Here is a 23,893-nt window from a genome sequence, read left to right on the forward strand (position 1 = left end):
TTAGTGCATTACATATGCTTCCCCATTTAGCTGTTTGGTATGAAAGATAAAAACTTCCCCAAAGATTTCTTGGCATACAAAGGGGGCCAAATCCTGGAGTCCTTATTCAGACAAAACTTTTCAGACTCAATGGAAAGAAGTAAGAACTGAATAAAATTTAAGAAAGAACTTCAGCCATCATTCACCATGATCTCTTGATAAGAAGAATGGACTGCAATTCTGCTCTCAGTCTAGTCATTCTAAATCTAATACTTGTCCATAGAAGTCAATGCATTTATTCCTGATTCACAGCAGCATAGCTGAGGAACAGAATCCTAATTTACTTAGACCCCTCTCATCTATGTGGCTGCTGAGGTCCATGGTGGGCTAGATTCTCTGCTGGTATATACTGGCATAGCTTCAATGACTTTAGTGGATCCATGCTACTTTACACCAGCTGAAAGAGAGTACTAACACATATTGAGGCGTCCATGTAGGGGGAGTGCAGATTGGTGGAATACTTGGTGAAACAATTGAAGTTGGCATGCCTATTTGCAATTCTTGATATCTCCACGGTTCTTTCTGAAACTACTTTTCTGCACACCAGTATCCCACTGCATGGGTGGAGGTAAAACCCCCATTGTGTGAAAAGCATTCTTACTAGACCACGGTCTTGTCAGCTTGGTTATTTGTATTCATTAGATAACAATAGTTAGTCTCATATTTAACAAAATACCAGAGAAGTGGTTTACTACGTGCATAAATTCAAGAATCTTGGGCTGAACAGAGATTGGATTGTCAGTCACAGAGTCACTCTGGCATCTTGTTCCTATTTTGCTATTCTAGTACTAAAGAATAGAAATATCTGTGAGCTGTATCAAAACCATTTCCAAATATTTGTGAACACTGAAAAAAATCATAAACATCAATGAAAAATTAATGGGAAATTGGACATTTCTCACAAGTAACTTTTCCATGTAATATCTGTCATTGCCTGACGCAGCCTTTCCTTTTCCTCTCATCTAAGTTGCGTGCTAAAATTGATGATTTAACTGAATTGAGCAGGCCATGAATTCATTCCCTGAGGTGGCAGAGATTTAACTGAGAGCAGAGCCAGTCATGAACTATGCCACCTATTATATTTTAGATTAGTTGTTCTTTTATAGTAATGTCTCTGAAAAATCTTAATATTTTATTAAAACCATCTGACGGATTTAGCCACATAATCTTCCATTCGTTTTAATAAAAAATATTTTTTATTGTCTGTATTATTGTAGTGCCTAGGAGCTGATGTGCTAACTTCAAGGGAATAAGTAGCCCCAGAGAGTCAAAGGTGTTAATGTGATCCCGTCCCTATACAACACTAAACAGTTAAATATGGTTTCAAGTACTGAGACCTCTACTTATTTAGTTCCTTGGCAAACATACCGTTAAAAAGCCTTTTAATCTAGCACTTGAAATGAAAAGTATTAAGGCTTTCATTTTAACAATATCCTTTAGTTCCTTTTGCTGTCTGACAGCCTCTGAGAGGGTAATAACTCTCCTTTTGGGGGGGGAAAGAAGTTAGGTGAAGTGGGTGTAGCTGTTGTTAAAGTTCTATCCCATTCCCTTGAAAACAGAACTAAAGAAGCATGCACACAGGGGGAGAGAAAAGGAGAGCAAAGATTGAAAACATAGATTCCGTCTCTGTCTCTTACTTGCAACCTCACTGCAGGAGAAACACAGGCCCAGCGCACAGTCTAATCAGGCACTCAGAGATCTGGCAAACTCGCACCAGCAGTGGGCTGTATAGGGCATTGTTTTAATTGGCCTTTGTGGTCACAGGACTACAATAGTATTGCAAAATATATAGTCATGGCTGGCTGAGCCAGATGCTTTTTAGACAGAATGCAAAAGGAAACAGTAAGAATAATGTGTGGAAGGAAAAGGACACGCCTGGGAAGGGTGTGTGTGACAAGGTCTCATATCCTAGATGGTGTTGGGATTTAGCTGGATCTAGTGGAGGTGGTGATTTCATCTGGGTTCCTCCTTCTGGCCTGGTCTGGTCAGGACATGTCTCAGGATCAGAACAACAAAGGTCCAATGGTGTCACAGTTGATCGTGGGGTCCCAGGAGCTGGTGGGGCTGGCAGCCGTGATGGTGAAGCTTACTCCTCTTTAGTCCACCTGTGTTCCAGCCAGCCAGCGTTTGATCTTCTTCTGAACATAGGTGCCAACTTTTCCTTTATGCCGGGAGTGCTCGATCCCCTGCACCTCCACCCTAGGTCCCAACCCCCCACCCCTGCCCCGCCTCTTCCCAATCCTGGCCCCCACTCCACCCCTTCCTCCAAGATCTCACCTCTGCCCCACTTCGTCCCACCCCTGCTCAGACTCATAGACTTTAAGGTCAGAAGGGACCAATGTGATCATCTAGTCTGACCTCCTGCACAAAGCAGGCCACAGAACCCTACCCTACCTGCTGTATCCCCACCCTGCCTTTCCCCACCTCTTTCCGCCTCATCCCTTGAGTGTGCCCCATCCCCGCTCCTCCCTCTCCCTCCAGGAGCTGACCTGCACACCGCAAAAGAGCTGTTCGCGGCAGGTGGGAGGTACTGGGAGGGAGGAGGAGGAGTGATCATTGGGGCCACCTGTGGGGGAGATATGCTGGGGGGCAGAGAGATGGAGGAGCTTGGCTGCTGGTTGGTGCTAAGAACCCGCTAATTTTTCTCCATGGGTGCTCCAGCTCTATGCCCCCAAAGCCTGTTTTTTAAGGACCCTAAAAAGGGAGTGATGGGTGGAATAGTCCATCTTTTCATTACTGTGTTCAACAATTAGGCCTAATTTTTGACACACCAATTTTGATCGATTGATTTCTGGTCTCACACTTCTCTTTTTTACGAGCATAATTTCAAACAAGAAGAAGGCCTACTACTATAACTCAAGGACTGTGTTGGACTGATTCAGTCTGTTTGTCTCCCTTTTGTACTTTCCCCTTATCAACATTTATTGTTATAGCTGACTGGAAAATTTTATAAACTTTTATTTGCTTTCCCACTGTTGAGCTTATGTTGGGGTAGGCTTGTTAGACCCCCATTATTACAACAAAGCGCTAATCATGGACCCCATTATGTTAGGTACTGTACAAACATGAGGCTAAATACCTAGACTGTTTGAAAAATCCCACCAAACTATCAGAGGGCATGTGTACGGATAGTACTTTATTTGTAAGTGTGTGTGTTTGATCTGAAACATCAACTTTTATCATCTACAGAGTTAATTGTAGCTTCTCCAATGTATTAGATTTAAAAAGACCCATAATTCTAATACTGAAGTGGGTGGAAGGGAGTGGACCTGCCCAAATGACCCTTAACATTCCATTAAGCAGATGTTTTAGATTAAATGTATCATTGGACTATGCCAAAGATGGTGTCACTCGTATAGTTGCTGAGTAGGACATAAAGGACAGTTAAGCTAGGGATGGGCAAACTTTTTGGCCCAAGGGCCACATCAAGGTTGCACAACTGTATGGAGGGCCGGGTAGGGAAGGCTATGCCTCCTCAAATAGCCTGGCCCCCATTCCCTATCCACCTCCTCCCACTTCCCGCCTCCTGACTGCCCCCCCTCAGAACCTGCAACCCATCCAACCCCCCCCCCGCTCCTTGTCCCCTGACTACCCCTTCCCAGGACCCCTACCCCCTATCCACACCCCTACCCCCAGACAGCCCCCCTGGGACTCCCACCCCCTTTTCAACTGCCCTCTGTTTCTCATCCTCTGACCACCTCCTCCCAGGACCCACCACCCCAAATGCCCCCCGGGATCCTACTCCCTTACCCAACCCCCCCTGTTCCCTGACTGCCCTCCCAACCCATATCCCTGCCCCCTGACAGGCCACCTGGGACTCCCACTCCCAACCCTCCCTGTTCCCCATCCCCTGACCTCCCCACCAGAACCTCCGCACCATCCAACTGTCCCTTCCTCCCTGACTGCCCCCCAGGATCTCCCGCTCCCTTACACAACCCTCCCCACTCCCCGCCCCTCTACCAGGAGCAGGAGCTTGTGGCTGCGACACCCGGCCAGAGCCAGCTGTGCTCCCCACTCTGCCCAGCGGGAGTGGCGGGCCAGAGCGCGGCCTGCACGGCGGCATGGCTGCGGGGGAGGGGAGATAGTGGGGGAGGGGCCAGGGACTAGGCTCCCCAGCCGGGAGCTCAGGGGCCAGGCAGGACAGTTCCATGGGCTGGATGTGGCCCACGGGCCATAGTTTGCCCATGTCTGAATTAGGCACTATTAAATCTGACTGCTTTATTCAGAGAGTTGACCTGAAGTAGTAATTTGCTTCATTTCTCAGAAAGAGGATATTATCCTTTTCCAGGTTATCAGATAGTTAAAGTCTACCTTTCCAGGGTGGATATTAGTCAATGAACCAGCATCCAAATTCTTAGGACAGCAGAACAGACATTGCAGGAGTCATAAAGTAATATAGAGATTTTAAAAATTGTTCTATTGTCTTGCATGGCTAAAATTAGCCCCGCAAAAATGAAGAATATTTTTAAAAAGGTTCAGTTCATAGAGATAAAAATTTAGATTTAAATTAATTGGACCAAATCCATTCCTGGTACAACTGAATTGAATTCATCTCCATCGAATTTGGCAGCTGGTATGCTTTAATTTAGAAAATATTATTTGAGTTTTTGCAAATAAGAATAAACATTTCCCTAAAATCAGTAACCCCCACAATGGGAAAAAATTGTTAGGACTACCTGAGAATAGTTAGTAATCCTGATAAGGAACCATTTTACCCGACTTCTCAACTATAATCTGTACTTTAAGTATTTCCTTCAGAAAGGTTGTTTCTCCATGCATCTTAGCTCCCATATGTCTTCTGTTTTGCATTTTATTTTGAAATGTGTAATAAATAAAATGAATTCTTTTTTTTAAACCAAAGCATTGATGGTGCCATTATAACTCATTTGCTTTTCAATATAACCATCTTATTCACTATGGAACAGCCCAGGATCTGTAATTTGCATGAAAAATATCCCCTTTGTCTTTTCCTCATCACATACAACCCAAAGTATTTCTCTCCCTTCCAAAGAATTTCCATGAGTTGTGTTGCTCATGAATGCATTTAATTGATCAAAATAGCCCTGGCATAATGCCACTCTTACTATTATGTATACTAAAAGCCCCAAAGCCTCATTAACTGACCCTGCTTCACCAAAGAAACACAAATGACATGGCAAAGTAAAAGAATTTCCCAGCAGTAAGAGAAGAGGACAAGCAAGCAAATGAAGAATGAGGCTTTTCATTAACTGTGTTTTACACTGTTATAACAGTATCCAATAGTCACACAGTAAAAATGCTAGGAGCAGTTAATAAATTGCATGAAACCATAATGAAATGCCCAAATAGTACAGATTCACCATGCCTTTCTCGCTAGGTCTGGGCGCAGAAAGGAAATAAAACACAAGTAAAGCCTTGGGGCCCAGTCCTATATTCACTGGGCTCTTGAGATTTCAGCTGAAGTCAATGGAAGTTATAGAAGGCTGAAAACAAGTACCATTTAATATTTTTAAATTTTAGTTTAAATTATGTTAATAGATTATTAATTTAGGCCTTAGTATAGGTTATCTATTCCAAAATTAATTTTAAATAGATTTGTTTTTTTAAAACTCCAATTTAAATATATTTTTTTAAAATCAGTTTTTATCCACCTTGACTAGAGCAGTCACATAGCTGCTCTGATTTATGCTGACTGAAACAGTATTGCACTCTGACATACCCCAGAATGCATCCCACACTGACAACACTGGCTTTGCACCAGCCAAGGTTTCCCTTATAATGGGAGACTCTTCAGTTGTCTCATTAAGGCAACTTTAAGTCCCCATTTGCACTGCTGAAGCAGCACAGAGGGAATTGGAGCAGGACCAAGAATCTGGGCCTTGAACTATCTGCCTTACAATACCCATATCATAAACAGATAAGTAAGAGTTAATAGAACAGAAGTACTTCATATCTCTTTTGCCTGTAAAGGGTTAACAAGATCAATGAGCCTGGCTGTCACCTGACCAGAGGACCAATCAGGGGACAGGATATTTTCAAATCTTGAGGGAGGAAAGTTTTTGTGTGCGCTGTTAGATTTTGGTGGTTGTTCTCTCTGGGTTCTGAGAGTGACCAGACGTGCAACCAGGTTTCTCTCCAATTTCCGTGATACAGGTTCTTATAGATTCAAAATAGTAAGTACTTGGTGATAAGGCGAGTTAGGCTTATGTTTGTTTTCTTTATTTGCAAATGTGTATTTGGCTGGAAGGAGTTCAAATTTGTATTTGGCTGGAAGGATTTTAATTTGTACTTGTATACTTAGGCTGGGAGGGTATTCCCAGTGTCTATAGCTGAAAGACCCTGTAACATATTCCATCTTAAATTTACAAATAATTTTTACTGTTTTTTCTTTCTTTAATTAAAACCTTTTCTTGTTTAAAAACCTGATTGTTTTTTTATTCTGGTGAGACCCCAGGGAACTGGGTCTGGATCCACCAGGGAATTGGTGGGGAGAAAGGAGGGAAAGGGGAGAGAAAGGTTAATTTTCTCTCTGTGTTAGGATTATTTTCTCTCTCAGGGAGAGTCTGGGAGTGGGAGAGAGAAGGAGGGGGTAAGGTGAATTTTCCTCTCTGTTTTTAGATTCAAGGCGTTTGAATCACAGTGATCTTCCAGGGTAACCCAAGGAGGGGAAGCCGGGGAGAGGCAATGGTGGGGGAAAGAGTTTACTTTCCTTGTGTTAAGATCCAGAGGATCTGGGTCTTGGGGGTCCCCGGGCAAGGTTTTGGGGGGACCAGAGTGTACCAGGCACTGGAATTCCTGGTTGGTGGCAGCGCTACAGGTTCTAAGCTGGTAATTAAGCTTAGAGGAATTCAAGCTGGTACCCCATCTTTTGGACACTAAGGTTCAGAGTTGGGGTTTATACCATGACAACCCAAATCTGGCATTGTACCCTGCAGACAAGCTATGTGCCACTCCAAGCAGAATACTGAAGAAATCTGCTACACAACTAGACCTATATTTTCCCATTCAAAACACTTCCAGAATAAAAGAATGCCTATTAAAGGAGGCACATCTACAAGGTACGTCTATCGTTGACTTCACAGAGAAAGGAGGAAATGTTTCAATGACACAGAGGGTGCAACTAATGGAGCCAAATCCTGAAGTCCTTATTTCTTATTCATTAATTGTCAAGTAGAATTCCCATGACCCCATGGGAGTTTTGCCTGAGTAAAGAGTGATTAAGCAATAAATAAGGGTTTCAAGATGTGTCCCAGTATTAATTCTAATATTAACAGGAAGCGTCTGGGGGTGAGTTGTGTTTGGGTGTTTTTGTGTAACAGTAGGGGGCCTGGTCCTCAGCTAGTGTCAATTGGGATTGCACACTGACTTTTAATAATGCCACCTCGCTCTTATAAAACCCAGCACTTTTCATCAGTAGATCTTAAAGTGCTTTACAAAGAAGCTCAGTATAATTTTGCCTATTTTACTGATGGGGAAACTAAGGCACAGAGAGGTGAAGTGATTTGCCCAAAGCCTCCCAGCAGGCCAGTGACAGAGCCAGGAAAAGAACCTAGTTCACCCGAGTCCCTTCCTGGTGGTCTATCCACTAGAACATGCTGTCTACCAGTTGAGGATTTGACCCATGGTATCTGTCGGCTTCATGCATCTCAGACACAAGGAAAAAAAAATCTATTTTCAGTAAATAACTAGAATCTATGATTTAACCTCACTGTAGTGCTGGAAAACATTTCCTTTGAGTTCTTAAATGCTTTTCTGCTCATTTAATATTACTTTCTATGAACCAAAATGCACGCCAGAGACGTAATGTGCAATCCGTCCATTGCATATCAGAAAGCAGCATGTGTTACTTATCATTCCCTTATGAATGATACACATGCAACTATTTCTATTCAACAGCAACTCCCTCTGCTTCCCTGCAGACAGTGACCTAAAGTGATTCATTCATATGGTTAGAATTTATTTTTGGTGGGATGCTGGGTTTATGAAGACAGCCAGTGTTTTTAAACAAGTCCAGAAATCTGGAAATGTTTCCCAATTTCCTCTTGCTGAACACGAAAGCTTAGCTCACGAAAGATTATGCCCAAATTAATTTGTTAGTCCCTAAGGTGCCACTAGTACTCCTCATTGTTTTTGTTTTTGCTAAACACTGTTATTCCATTCCACAGTGTCGTTAGAAGGAGGTGATAGCTAAGGGAAGCAGCTAGAAACATAAGGAAGTCACTCTGAACACTACACTTCAGTCTTCCTTCAGCTGTGGAGGTTACATCCACTACAGAGCTCTTTTCTTCCAACAGAAGCAAATTGGTATGTGGATTTTTCTGTTTGTTTATTTTAACTGTCTTGAGCTACTGAGTTTTCCAGCAATATAATTCCTGAAGACAAACAAGCAATATGAGAGAACACCCGCTGACTAAAAGCGTTTCTCTGAAGAAAGGGCTTGATTCTCATTTATACTAAGGCTAGCTTTCCACTACTCTGGCAGCATCAAGGAATCTGAAAGTGGGAATGAGTTACATTTTTATAGCTTTCTACTAAAGTGCTTTTACACCCACTTTAAGTCCCATTTATGGTCCCAGAGTGGTGCAATGTAACCTTAATGTAAGGAATCAGAATCAGTCTCTCCGTCTCTCCGTCTCTCTCTCTCTGGGTGCTTTGTGTTTTGACTTTAAGAGTTAGAATTGTTTAGGAATTGCACAAATTTGCTATATCTCTAAACCAATTCCAGTCTCACTGGAAATAAGCATATGGGGTCTGACCCAAAGCTCCCTGAAGTGAACAGAATCTCTCCACTGACAGTATGAGCCTGATCCCAAGCCTTATTGAAGAGGTAATTCTAGAAAAGAAATCAAGAATCCTCATGAGCTCAGATAATCGATTAATACGATCATTCCATAAATCAGAACTGAGAAGTAATTCGTAATGAGCAAAGTCTTGTCCTGCTCTGGTGAAGTGACCAAGAAAGTGTGTGTATCGGGGTAGCAGACAGTGGAGGACAAAGTAGACTTGTGCCTATTAGTGTCATTATACAGTAGTACAGGATAGGATTCAGTTCTATATTTGCAATAACCACAGAATTGTCAGGTGTAGCTTTTCTAAATGAAATCTAATAAAAACAAAAATTTCACAAAATCAATTGTATTTAACTTAAACTCCTTCCAGAATCCTGAATCTCTGAACTAACCATGTAAACAAAGGAAACAGTAAGTTTTATAAACTCTGTACAAGAGAATTTATTTTTTAAATAAAAAGAAGTTATATTGTTGAATATTTTTTTTAAATTATTACGATAGTTTACATCTTTTAGAGGAGAAGAGAGAGAGAGAGAGATCATGAGGCTAAAGGAAGAAAATGGACACACCAAATTGGGAAAACTGTAGAACATTGTCTAAACTCCATAGGTCAAATCCTGAAAGCTAGACTCAGCCCTTAGGTTCAATGAGGTTGCTCATGCTTTAATTTATGCACATGCTTACATACCTTGCTAAATGAAGTCTTGAGAATTCACAGAAATGTAGGAATAGAATGCACCTTGAGAGGTCATCTAGTCATCTCCCCTGCACTGAGGTAGGATTAAGTATACCTGGACCATTGTAAATATTTAATCATTTGCTCAGGATTTAAACTACTTTGATTAGCAAATTTCATTATTGTTTCACCTACCTTGGAATAGCAAGTGCAAGCCTCTCATAACCTGCTCTAAATCTATCTACACAACTGTAAAACTCTACCTAATTCTCCCTCCTCCACGTAAGCCAGGAAAGGGCAGACAGGGCACGGCTCCTATCAATGTTACTGTCAGCATGTGAGAGAGAACAGGGAGTGAGGGAGCTGCCTGCCGGAGATTTGAAGCCTGGACCAGGCTTACTAAATGAGCCAACCGGAGACACCTGGTGCAGGGAAGAAACCTCTAGGACTGTGGTCCCCAAACTGTGAGGCATGCCCCCCTACAGGGTGCTGAGAAACATTTTTGGGTGAAGCAGCAGTGCCCAGGCCAGCCCCACTCTGTCCCCATCTCTGCTCCAGTCCCACTCCCAGCTCTGCACCCAGGCACTACCCTGGCTGCTGGTCCCCACCACAGCGCAGCCATGGTTCTTCTTCCAGTCCCACCCTGAGCCTCGGCCCCCACCCAGGGCTTCGCTCCTGGGCCCGTTCCCGGCCCAGGCCCAGCCCCAGCCCCACTCCCAGCCTTGGGACCCTTACCCTGTCCATTCCAGCTCCGGAATGGGGCACTGGATGGGGTAAGGGGGACGCAACCCTCAAAGTTTGGAGACCACTGCTCTAGGAGCTCATTCATTACAAAAGAGTTGAAGGAATTCTGCAGGGAAAGGGACTGACTGGGAGAAGGTCCAAGGGAGTCAGCTTGAGCAGGGCAGCTAGTGCCAGATACAGATTGGGACAAATTTCTTGGAATTCTGTGAGTGATTGGAGAAATTATTTTTTTGTTGGGTTGATATTTTGGAGCTTTGTGAATAAACAAAACCAGACACTAAAGAAGGCCTGTGATTGAAAGGAGAAAAACTGTGTGGGGTTTGCTTAAGGAGCCCTGAAGAAGAAGAAAACAGAGGTGGGGCACTGCAGAGGCTCCCCTGGACATAAAGGGGCACTCAGGTTGTGGCCACCACAATACACCTGGCACCTGAGCAAGGACCCTTAGCGTTCCCTTCTCCAAGAGGGGCCCTGGAGGAAGTCTTGTGATTAATGATACAGCAGCAACAGGCAGAGAAGGAGCAAAATCATCCACTCCAGGAAGCCTTACTAACTACCCAGCAGCACACGCAGGAGGCCTAACTGGCTGAACAGGAACAGAATTGGCTGTTCCAGGCCAAGGTGGCCAGGCTGCTTGTGATAGGTTTGCTGGGTGCTCCTACAAGGGTGTTCCCTGCTGACGCTCTCCTAGGACCCACCCTAACCAAGCTAACTCTACTGACCCGGCAGCTTTCCTGACAGCTGAGCAGGTGACAGCCACCACTGGCTGGGAGAGGAACCCCCGCCCCCACTCACCCTTTAGCTATATGGGGAGGCTAGGGTTGCCAACTTTCTAATCGCACAAAACCGAACACCCTAGCCCCTCCCCGCCCTTTCCCAGAGTTCCTACCCCCGCTCACTACATTTCCCCCTCCCTCGGTGGCTCACTTGATGCTCTCCCCGACCCTCCCTCACTTTCACTGGGCTGGGGAAGTGGGTTGAGATGCAGGAGGGGATGAGGGCTCTAGGGTGGAGCCAGAAATGAAGGATTCAGGGTATGGGAGAAGGCTGCAGGTTGAGGCAGGGGTTAGAGTGAGAGAGGGTGAGGGTTCTGTCTGGGAATGCGGGTTCTTGGTTGGGGCCAGGGATGAGGGGCTTGGGTGCAGAAGAGGGCTCCAAGCTGGTGGTTGGGGCACGGGCTTACCTATGGCCAGGACTGTCCCTAGGGGGGTGCCGGGCCCAGGACATAGGAGCCAAGTTTCTAATCTGCCAGGGGGGTGCTCCCCCCTCTGGCCCCGCCCAGGCCCCACCCCCACTCCACCCCTTCCCCCAAGGCCCCACCCCACCATGCTTCTTCCTGCTCCCAACCTGCCTCTTCCCACCCCTTCCCACCCAGTTCTGCATCCGTCCCTGAGCACACTGCACCCTCACTCCTCTGCCCTCTCCCCCAGTGCCTCCTGACGTCGCAAAACATCTGATCCGGGATTGACGCTGAGAGGGAATGGAAGGTGCTGATCAGTGGGGCCTGCCGGTGGGTAGGAGGTGCTGGGGGGGAGGGGGAGGTTCTGTTGGGGGGAACTCCTCCTCGCCCCACCTGCCTGCCACTCACCTCCCCATTCACCTCCTCAACCTGCTCGCCCACCCACCTCACCTCCCCGTCCCCTCCCCAAAGTGCAGGGCCCAGGGCAGTTGCCCCAATTCACTGTACCCAAGGCATAGCTCTGCCTCTGGTGGCTCCTGGTCAGCAGTGCAGCTGGGGGGCTAAAGGAGGCTTCCTGCCTGTCCTGACTCCATGCTGCATCCTGGAAATAGCCAGCAGGTCCAGCTCCTAGGCAGAGGCATGGCAGCCAGCTCTGCACACTGCTCTCACCCTCAGGCACCGCTCCCGCAGCTCCTATTGGCTGCAATTCCTGGCCAATGGGAGTGCAGAGCCAGTGCTCAGGGTGGGGGCAGCGTGCGGAGTCCCATAGCCTCCCCTACTCCTGCCTAGGAGCAAGACCTGCTGGCTGCTTCTGGGGTGCAGCGCAGAGCCAGGACAGGTAGGGACTAGCCTGCCTTAGCTCTGAAGCACCGCTGACCGGACTTTTAATGGCCCAGTTGATGGTGCTGACCGGAGTCGCCAATGTCCTTTTTCAACCAGGTGTTCCAGTCGAAAAACAGATACCTTGTCACCCTAGGGGAGGCCTAAGCTACTTCCAGGGCCCTGAGTACTTTACTTTGAAGGTGGCCATATCGGATTAGCTTGGACTCATTCCAGAAATATATTACAGAAAGTTTCATGAGGAACCATTTCTAAAAGGGAGCTGTCACCCAACGGCTCTGCAACTTGGCCACTTGCTGGCTGACCCCTGAAACCAAGACCATGGGTGACCTGATGGATAGCATTGTTTTGGAACAACATTTAAAAATTCTCCCCATAGCAGTATAAGCCTAGGTTTGTCAGTTCTGCCCACTAACCATGCCAGAGGCTGTAGAAACAACAGAGAGGTTTCTAGAGGCGGAGGCTTCAGACATTAGGATAATTCCTCTTAACCTTCCCTCGGCTCATAGTAACTCAAGGGTTGTTGGCACTGCTCCAGTTTTCGGCACCCTAGAAATTAGGAGGTATCCTTGGTATTGGGCCCAATCAAGGAAGAGAGCCTCTACCTTCCTGGAGATCTCCCGTCAGAGGTGCTTTGAGACCCCAGGATCCAATCAGGCCTTTGTTGACCATTCAAGAAGGGACGAAAATATGTTATTGCTTTAGGCAGCTGGGACATAGGCAGTAAGGGTGTCCCTATGATGGAGTGTGACTATCTAGGGTGTCACTTTGACAGATAGGGTAAGACCTCAAACCTGCCAGCAAGGGATGCCATAAGACCCTTCCTGGTTTCCATCCAGATAGAATCACCCTGGGTCCTGGGAGTAGTATTGTCCTAGAAGTTCCACAATCAGGAACATCCTATCCTGTAGGAGTAGGAAACTCCTGGACTGTGAAAAGCGGTATTGGTCATCCAGAAGGAATGCTGGGCAGTGAAGCCAGGCATTACTATCTGCATTGGACTCCCTTTTTCCTTGTCACTGACCAAACGGTGCTCTGATGGCTCCAGATGATGAGAGATTCAAATGCCTGGTTACCCATTGGTGCCCTGCCCTTTTGTTTTCCTGGACAGCATTGTCCTGGCAAGAACAACCTGACTGCAGACCTTCTATCCAGGACAGACAAAGATGGCGAGCCATGCAGTGAGTGCTCTGTCACTGTCAGGCCACTCAGAGTGGTGAGGAGTATGTGAGAGCAAAGGGAGGGAGAGAGCCTGCCTGACTTGAAGAACTAGAGCTGGCTTGCTCAACCAGAGACACGTGGTGCAGCAAAGGACCCTCAGGCAGCTGATTCCTTACAAGAAATGAAGCAGTTGGGGTGAGAGGGGGACTGCAGATTCCTGGGGACTGTGGGAGTGATTAGAGAAATGCCTTTTTTGTTTGCATTTTTTTCGAGCTTTGTAAATAAAGAAAACCAGACCCTCAAACGAGCTGTGATTGAAGGAGAAAAACAAACCCCATATAGTCTCTGGAGCCCTGAAGAATCAGGTGCAGCGCACTGCAGAGGCACCCTGGCCTCATGGGAATGCTCTGGTGGTGGCCACACTATTACACAGTGCTTGAAGTAGGGGAAGGGAAGTGCTTGCAATGGGTTAAAGACCCTAATGAGGAGTGTACTTTAAGCATTGTCTTACTAAAGCTGCTACTCTGAGGTTGAGAGAGTCCCTGTCTGTCATCCCGCACACACCTTTTTCAGACCCCTTTAAGCACCGGTTACTGTAGCTTTGAGGCTTCTATAACCAGCATGGAGTGGGTTCTAGTGTCACTCTTTGGCCTGAGACATAGGATAGGATTCCTTCCTTCCTCCTCTTCAAGTTTGGCACAGCAGCAGAGAGAATTTGGTCCTGAGAGGCTGAATTCTGTACCTGGATGCATATAGGTGGGCTACTGAGGTTAGTCAGGTTCTTGCCATATTTTTCCTCCCAATTCTAGAACTGCTGGGGGCTTTTAATCACTAATGATAATCTTCGTGACTAAGATGCTGACTAGTATAGATTCTCCTTTTTACTCTGCACTGTTGCTTCTGATCTGACAAGCTAATGAATAATTTCTGGGATGCTATTAACTACTATTTTAGGAAGCTCATATTTCAGCTAGCTAGCTTGATTCAAAGAGTTGAAGTTATAATTGTCCTTGCTAATAATAAAATCTTGTGTCTTTACGCATTCCCTTCTGACTATGCCAACAAATTTTCCACCTGGATTTCTAGATCAATTATTACTCTTGTTTTCACCTAAAAAATGGGGCTGTTCTACACCTCCAGACAATGCTAACGTATTCTGTGTACTGCTCTTGGTAGAGGCCTATTTATTCATTACACAATACGGAATCTGTGCCAACAGCTTAGCTGTGTGTTTCTCATTCTAATGAACAGATACCTGGCTGACTTTCACTCACTGGCTCCAAGAGCATTTTGTTTTAAATCCAGTCACTCAGAAGCTAACAAATTCACAAGAGTGCAGGGCTACATTATAGCTGCCCCTATGCTCTGTACTAAAGGGAGAAGAGGGTGGAAGGCAAGGCCTTCTCCTCCGGCATCCTGCAACACAGCAAATGCAATATGAAAGAACCACACTGGAGCAGTGTTTACTGACTACATAACAGGCCTAACTTCATATATACACTGCTGTTACAGTTGCCACATCTGAGGTACAAAAAACAGGACATGTGGGATGATTCTGAGTCCATAAAACTGGACAGCTGGCAGTGCATATTTGAACATCCTTGCAGATATTCCAGGACAGCTACCTCATAAAAAGGGGCAGTTGTTGGAAAACCTGGACAGCTGACAACCCTATGCTCTGACACAGCTTTGGTGACTTCTGCAACAGAAGACAGTGAGGGTCACTAGAGGGCTCAAACTACTTTAAAGAGCTATTACTCCATTCCTGTAACTAAATACCCTCAGCCCTGACCCCAGCATGCCCCCTTTGCTGGGGCACGTGCAGGGTGGCAGGAAGCATAAGATCCCACATCAGCCCTAGGATGCTCCTGTAACTGGGAGAATTCTCTCCTGTCTAGTTACAGCTCCAATACAGCCCCTTACCACCACCAGACTGGCATATGGAGGCTTTACCACACTAAGATCCTTCGAAAAAAATGACCAGCTCTAACTCAGATGTAACTTTTCTCCAGCGATGGGGATCAAAAGGATACCGATGACACCAGTTGCTGCAGCTTAGGCTTGCAAAGTTGACTCAGTTCCAGGTAAATCCAGAGAGGTCAGGCATTGTATCTCTCTGCCATCTCTGTCAGCAGCAATGCGTCCAAAAGGGTTGCAACTCTCTCATAGCTCATTCCCCACAGAGTCAGCACCTTTCCTTCTTTGTCTGCCTTTGGCTTCTCTCTGAACCTGCTTCCCCCTCCCTCTCTTCTGCAGCACTCATCTGCCAACTCATTCAGCTCCTGCCAAACACGTTATTCCCAACCACCAATTTTTAGTCTCTCTGGCTGTTCCTCCTGCACTGGTAGATGTGGCTAGATCCTTGCCCTTCTGGTGCAAGACTCTCAGGGTTCACCCACAGACTTCTGCAGAAGTGATAGAGAAGCACACAGAAAATATTCTGCATCTCTTTTTCTACCTCGGCTTCTACTCATCTGCTCCAGGTTCCTTGGCCAGAGGAGCATTTTGCCTTTCAGTAGAACAGAAGGATAACATCATTAATTCTTATATTTTTGCTTGACTGAAGCCATTGAGTGCTGCTGTAGTAGCAGGCAGAATGTTCATGGATTCATTATTGCAGGCCCTTTAATACTGAGGTCCTTGCTCAGGTTTTACATATAAACTCCCCCTGACAGTATTGAGGTTTTGCCTGCATAAGGATGGAGTGGGTTGGTTGTCCCAGAGACTATAGTAGTTGTTCCCCTTATTTATTTATTTGCTTGGACTCCTTTTCTGTTCCCTTGGGCAGGTTAACTCTGGCAAGTGACGTTCAAGGCATCTGAAAAACACCCCTGGACAGCATACGCAGAGAGAGCAGGGAGTAGTGGTGTGTGAGCTGGAGCACTGGGTTATTGCCCACTTCTCAATTACTTCGCTCATTCATGTGTATGTACTTTGTGATGAGAGGAAAAGAGCTTTCACTGTTTAATTTACATGATCTGTGGCCGGCTACTAGGACCACAGGAAGATTAAGGGGGACACAGAGGAAGTAGATAGTTGGAGACCTCCTTTGACATTTTGCCCTGTCCCTCTTCGCTATCTCCTCACTTCTCTCGTCTTTTCCTCTCCTTCCTTCAAAACGTTCTTTCCTCACCATCCTCCCAAACCCCGCTCCTGTTCTTCTCCCCTGTACTTCCCAGTAAATAGATATTAAATAGTCACCAGTATTGAGGGCCACCAGCCTTCTTAACAGGGGTGTCATTTGCTATGGGACAAGGGGGGCAGTTCCCCCCTTCCGGCCTTGGTTTCCCACCCCCAGACTTTTCATAGGTCTTTGTGCTCCACCTTCCTCCCCAACTTTTGCAAGATACAATATAATCACATAATATTTTATATGACAACACAGATTTGCCTCCCCTAGAATTTTTCAGAAAAGTTGCCCCTGCTTCTTGAATATACTTAAGACGTTTCACCCTGAGTTCAACCAGTGTGATCTAGTAGGCGCTAGACTGGCATTCAGGGGGCACAAATTCTATCTGCATCTCTGCCACTGACCTGCATGTTTGACCTTGGGGATCACTTCTGTCTCCACTGCCATCCTTCATCAGTCTGGTCTCTTTAGAATATAAGCAGGGCAGGAACTGTGTCTCACTGTGTGTATGTACAGAACCTTACACAATGAAGCCCTGATCTCAGCTGGTGCCTTTATGTACTCTTCTATAAACATTAATCTCCTAAAAGAATTGTGATCATGGCACTGTATGCCATCTGAAGTCTGCCAGATGAAAAAGCAGGGGGAGCAGTGGTGATTAGTGAACAGCAAGCAAATGCAGCTGTTTGCAATGTAATACTTTAGCCACCTGTCCCTCCTTCCTTCTAAGGATCCCAGGTGAATGAACTCAGCCTCCTACAATCTCTGGGAGATGGTGAAGAATTATTAGCCTGCAGGGTGCCAGCATCCTGAACTGCCATCTTTAGAATTGTTCAGTACCCTGCAGAGTTGAGCTCTAAGTGAGAAGGAAAGTGAAATACCCAAGGAAGCCTGTGGCAGAACCAGGAACAGGGCCTAGATTTTCTGGTGCCTAGTTCTCTACTTTAACCACAAGTCCATCTTTTCTTTTCAGTGGCTGGGAAAGCTGTCAGTGCTATGCTAGGCTAGGGGGCTGAGTAAATGTCTAGCCCTCCTGGAACATGATGATTGATAAAGAAAGTATGAAAGAAACCTCTGTTCTTGATGGATGTCCTGGGGCCTTGTACAATACATGGACCCTAGATATGCGCCCCTTCTGCTCCCCACTATAGCAAAAAGATCTATGTAATGTGAAAGCACCTGTTCATTGAACAGGTATAAGCACGAGAAAAGATACTTTGCTCAAAGCAATGTAATACTTATATAAGTACAAAACAAAATCCTATTTCATGGCTGGACACCAACCAATTGTAAAGCAAGAGGACTATATGCCTCCCACCCATCACTTAGAGTCATGGGAAAACATTTCCTGCACTGTCCATCACACTTGATCAGAATATTGACATCACAGCAGTTACCTGATTTTGTAGCTCAGGTGCTAAAAAATTAAACAGCAGGTAGCTCCATCAGGAGGGAGTGTAGATATTGTGGCTGTGATCCAAGGAAGGGATTGCTGGGGCTCTAGGATGAATGGAAGACATGCCCAACCTGTTTGAAATAATCATTCATGTGCATGCCACTGTGCAGTAATCTAAGTAGGTTCATTAGCACTCCACAGCTGGGCTTTGTCAGATGGTGAGTGGATTAGTTGAATCTGTGGCACACCTTGCACCTGGAGCATGGGATTTATTGTTGAGATGGTATGGATGTGAATTCACATGCTGTGTGTCTCTATCATACACTTACTGGCTCTGAGCTGGCAAACCATCCAGAAACTGCAGCTGCTTTCCAGGTGGGTCCAGTTTCCCCATAAAGGACAGTAAGAGGGGGAAGGGCAGGGCTTGCTACAATATAGTGTAACCTCCTCTCAGGGCAAGAGAGGTTGTGATTCTCTCCTTCCACTGCAAATGAGGAGTTAGTGTTTAAGTTTATAAAAGAGAGGATGGTCTTATGTTTGGGCACTGGACTGGCATTCTGGGTTTAATTCCTGGTTCTGCCATAGGGCTTCTTGTATGACCTAGTCACTGAAATCTCTCTGTGCCTCAGTTCCCTTGGGGATAATGTACTTCCCTTGTGAGATGCTCAACTCCTATAGATAGGGCATGTAAGTACTTAGTTCTGGCATGTAGCATGTACTGTAAGCACAATGCTATATTTCAAATTGCAATGGCCCTTTCCCCCTAAACTCTTAGATACTGTTGTAAAGGTTCTCATGCTGCATTCACAATTAGGCTACACTTTAATGGAGATTGTCTCATGACCATCTCCCTTCCGGTTCATAATCAAGCCAACCACTTCTATTATTCTTGATCCCATAACATACCTGTAGCAACTACAGCAATTCCATACGTACAAAAGTAGTGTTAGTAGTGTGTATTTTTTTAACATGTGTAAGCAAGGAGTAGCCAACACCATAGACCCAACCAGCTTCCACAAACCACCATCAATCATTCCATGGATTTGGAGAATTCCTGCTTTATTATATTTTCTGGAAGTCTCAGTGCTTGGACCCTGTGTAAAGATAAATCACTTCTGATAGTGTCAGAATTATGGCTGTGGTCATTTCTGAGTTCCCTGAGTATGGGAAAGATACATTGTTCCCCTGTGACAAGTGGTCAGATGACTTCTTGCATTCAGGTTAGGCCTGCACTAGAAGCTTTTGCTAGTATAGCAATGCCAGGTTTTTTCGGTGGGGAGAGGGGGAATATATGTGATATGTATTTTGCTTGCTGAACTAGTATAAGCTAAATCAGTAAAACTTTGCCAATAAGTTGTGTCTATACTGGGAGGATTGTCAGTTTAAGCTACACTGGTCTAACTATACTGGCAAACTTCTTAAAGCTTAGACCTGACTTTTGATGCCTGGCAAAACAGGCTTGTGTTTTGAATAGGGCAGATATGTAGGTAACAGTGCATGCCTGGCCTTGTTCAGAGAAAGCTCCTTTTGACATAACAGCATTTAGGAGATGTGGAAATAACACGCTGCACGTGGGCGTGGAATGCTCCTTCACTCAGAAAGATGTAATGAAGAGACTGCTACCAGCATTCAGACATGTGCTTGCCTGAATGATTGATTGCAACTTACCCATGTCTGTAAGGGACTCTATTTAGCCATTTTGTCCATTGCATAGCCCATTCTTGTTGTCCAACTACAGGCTATGCAATCACATCATTGCCAGTCATTTAGCATAGGCTAGAACAGTAATCTTGATTACTAGTCACATGACAAATGTAGTGGGCCTGATTCTGTTCTGCACATAACTGTGTTACACCTGTCATTATTCTTGCTTTACACTGGAGCAAGTGAAATCAGAATGAGGCACCACATCACTAGATGAAAATGCAAATTCCAAATAGCTTTATCAGGATAACTCTGAGTCTGCTCCATCTCTCATATCTTCTTTTGACTCTGAGATGCTCTATGTACCTCTCTGTATGTATGGCAACATTTTTGCCAAACTGAGCTTTCTAGCTATTTATAGTGTCTGCAGTGACTACCTGGCTCACGATGCAGAAACCAAGGAAGCTGAATCACTGTCCCAACCCGGCTACTTAAAACCCAGGGATGCACCTCCTAAGAAATATTTTTTTCTTAGTTAAGTACTTGAAACCAAATGCAAAATGTTTGTTTTGCTCTTGTTTACGGATAACATGCACAGCTGTCCATGCGTGGGTGTTTGTAATCTCAGCAGTAATCCTGGCGGGGTTTACAATCTCCATGGGTGCCTTTGTGAACCTTTGTCAAAGTTCCCCTACCTTTAAGTAGCCTGAGGGAGATAAATATCTCTGATGAACTGTACACAGCCTGTCTGCTCTTTGGAGAACTTTGTGGGGGACTTGGTATGTTCCCTTTTTGGAGGAAGAGAATTACTCCCTAAATAAGCACTTCAAATTCTCAGACAGTCTGAAATAGTTTGCATTGACATCTCTTGAGTGAAACAGATTTCTAGGCCAAAATCTGTCTGAGATCTGTCATAGCCAACAAGCATCAGGCAATCTTTTGAAAATTTTAGTTGCTTTGAAGATCTGATTTGCCTCTGTAGCCGAGGGCTCCCAAGTCCAAGAACTTCTGCAAATTCTCCTCTAACCACAGATCACACATGTGGAATTTGAAATGTCCAGGACCACTGCTTAAATTCAGGTGGAGCTGTCTGGAGTGGAGCTCTGGTAAATATTTTCAGACCCTCAGGGCTGAAGCCCAAGCCCCTGGCTTGCCTCCTGTGGGGCTGAAGTCCCGAGTCCCAGGGCTCCAGGAAATACTCTGTGAGAATTTAAGCCCTGTCCAGGATCTTTCATGAGTATGTAGAAGATTTAGTATTTAGAGTATTTAGAAGTAATACAATTCTTGTCACAAAATTAACAGCAGAGAAACAGCCAGCTCTGCTAGTTTCAACTTTCTTGTGACAGGATCTACCATTGTGACCTCTACAATCAACTTTACTGGCTAAATCTTCCCCAAGCAAATGCAGTGACCTTGGTTTACAAAACTGAATAAATGGACTTGCCACCCATATAGTCATGTTCATCTTTAAGCAACACAGACTGCAAACACACATTCACTTGACCACATCTATTGATTTTAAGTGATGAGAGCCAAATCTGGGAGATGGTTGCAGCCCAAATTCTTAGAATAAGATACCTGGATAATTCACTAAGGCCCAAACATTGTTGGTTTTAGGAGAACTTTGATCCTTTAAGAAGACTTCACACAGTACAAAATGAACTGAAATTGTGACTGTCTGTTTGTCATCTGCTATTTGAGACTGAAAACCTGAGTCTGATTTCAACACTGAGACACAGAGAGGTCAAGCAACTCCCCCAGATCCAACAGGAAATCTGTGGCATAGCCAGGAATAGAACCCACAGGGCCAGATTCCAGGTCCCATTTTATAACTACAAAAACCATATTTCATGTGACAGAGGAAAACTTTTAAATAAAAACAAAAGATGACCTGGTGGATAATGCTGAACATGAGCTCTCAGTGTGATGCTGAGGCCAAAAGGGCTAATGTGATCCCGGGATGGATAAACGGAGGATTTTTGAATAGGAGTAGAGCGGTTATTTTACCTCTGTATTTGGCACTGGTATGACTGCTGCTGGAATACTGTGTCCAGTTCTGATATCAGCAGTTCAAGATGGATGTGGATAAATTGGAGAGAGTTCAGAGAAGAGCCATGAGAATGATTAAAGGGTGAGAAAATCTGCCTTATAGTCTATTTAGTTTAACAAAGAGAAGGTTAAGGGGTGACTTATTACAGTCTATAAGTGTCTACATGGTGAATACATTTTGAATAATGAGATCTTCTGTCTAGCAGAGAACGGTATAACATAATCCAATGGCTGGAAATTCAAGCTAGACAAATTCAGACTGGAAATTTTGAGTGAGAGTGATTAACCACTGGAGCAATTTACCAAGGGTCATGGTGCATTCTCCATCACTGACAATTTTAAAATCAAGATTGGATGTTTTTCTAAAAGATCCATTTTAATGTTTTGGGGGAGTTCTATGGCCTGTGCTACACCAGAGGTCAGATTAGATTATCACAAAGGTCCCTTCTGTCCTTGGAATCTATGAGTAAATGTAAAAATGGATTATCTACATAATTGATGCTCAATGGGGGTAACACTATGAAAGTAACAGAGTAATGCAACTCCAGACACTGAGTCAATGGAGCTATGCCATTGCTGATTTACACAACAGTTGAGAATCTGGCCTTGGAATCAGCTGAGGAGAGGTGTAGGAAAAGCACTGTCTGTGGCACATGGTAAAATCTCTTGTGTACTAGAAACATTTATTAATACTTTGCATTTCTTTAGATCTTTCTGTCCAAGGATCTCAAGGCACAAGCTTACAATGCTCCTGAGGTAGTTTAATTATTATTCTCTCTTTTACAGACAGGGAAACTTAGAGACACAGACTAAACATTTTCACACTTGGTTGCTTAAAGTTAGGCACCTATATCTACAGTTAGTTAGGCAACCAGATTAAAGGGAATCAGTTTGTGGAGGGGCTTGCGACCTCAAAGTATGAATGGACAGCAAAAGGAGCAAGTGTTCTGCCTGCCCTTTGCAGAAAGGATTTGTTTACTGTTTAAAACGCCTTTTGACAGACATAATCATCTTTTAAACTTGGTTGGTTTCAATGCATTAAAAGCAATTTTGTAACTTGTACCCATCCCTGAAGTCCTATCGGCCAAACTTCTAACCACATTTTCCTGTTTATTGAGAGAGATTTTCCTCTCTCTTGCTGCTCTGTGAAACCCAAAGCCCAGCAGGGAGTGAGCCTGCATATCTGAATGTGTCCAAGCCCCACCCCTACCCCACTCTGGCAACTGGACATGCACAGACTAGAAAGCCCTAACAACAATCGCTGTCCAGCGGCCTGCTATCTTTATTGCGCCTCTTTTTATAGATAGGTTCTCTCATAGACCTGTCAGTTTTCACTGCCTCTGTCTAGCTCTTGATGCTTCCCTTGGCTCTGTTTGGGGGCCCTCGCAGGGAGACAGCACACTGTGTACCATGTTAGAGGAGCACTCTAGATCTGTGTATGTAACTAGTTAAGGTGCCAGTAGATGGTCCTAGATTTTGTATGACCAGTAGTCTTGTCACACACTGTAAATGGCTTCCTCTGTGCAGCTCTTTACATCAATTCTTGATGGTCGAATCAAGGGCTGTCCACAGGTGGCAATGGCAACCCACAATCCTGCTTCTCCCCTCCTCACCACCCAGTTTGTCTATCAGTCTATTAGCAGATGCACTTTATGTATTTTTCTCACAACTCTCCTTAAAAAAACAACAACTAGGTTCTAACTCTGCAAACTCTTAATGCACATGGCCTTTATGAGACAGTTCACGTGCGTTTGCTGGGTAGGGACCCCAAGCTTGTAAAAACCTTTTGCTTCCGGGAGACTGGGGTAAGGAAAGGAGTTAGAGGTGAGGTACTTGGGCAAAGCATAACCTTGGAATTATAGTTCGTCAAACCACATTTACAATACTGCACATCACAAAAATAGGCCTTCTTTCTACAGGGGTCTTTTATTTGGTGTGTTTTGGTTCACACTAGAAATACATAGATATTTGATAAATGTCTTTTCTCCTGTTAGGCAGCATCTCTGAAGATCTAAACATAGAAGGGACATTGCCAGGTAATTTAGTTTCCAAATTAAGATTTGGGAGTTTTAAGAGGCATTACAAAAACTCATATTAAAATGCTCTTTCAGTATTATTTTTAGCTTCAATTTTAAATAAGTTGTTTGGATTCAAACATTTCCATGGGGCATTTGCAACTCAAATATTGCTCCTTTGTGCTAGTACTTGAGAACCAGAAATTGAACTGCTTGGCGACTGAAATGCAGAATGTAACCAGCAATAGATGGTC

General features: G+C 44.7%; 1 protein-coding gene across 5 annotated transcripts in view; it reads left to right on the plus strand.

The window, feature by feature from the left end:
- CMKLR2 (chemerin chemokine-like receptor 2) overlaps positions 1-23,893 on the plus strand; it is a 40,567-nt gene that overhangs the window by 8,331 nt on the left and 8,343 nt on the right. For 2 of the 5 annotated variants that reach the window (XM_050969614.1, XM_050969617.1), the window contains one exon: positions 8,184-8,322. The gene's annotated coding sequence lies outside the window, so the exon portion shown is untranslated. Of the gene's footprint in view, positions 1-6,070; positions 6,192-8,183; positions 8,323-9,177; positions 9,219-23,618; positions 23,661-23,893 lie in introns of those variants that run through there. The other 3 variants (XM_050969615.1, XM_050969616.1, XM_050969618.1) reach the window with 3 other exon arrangements.

Source organism: Gopherus flavomarginatus, chromosome 10 (genome assembly GCF_025201925.1).
Source record: "Gopherus flavomarginatus isolate rGopFla2 chromosome 10, rGopFla2.mat.asm, whole genome shotgun sequence".
Lineage (NCBI taxonomy): Eukaryota > Metazoa > Chordata > Testudines > Testudinidae > Gopherus > Gopherus flavomarginatus.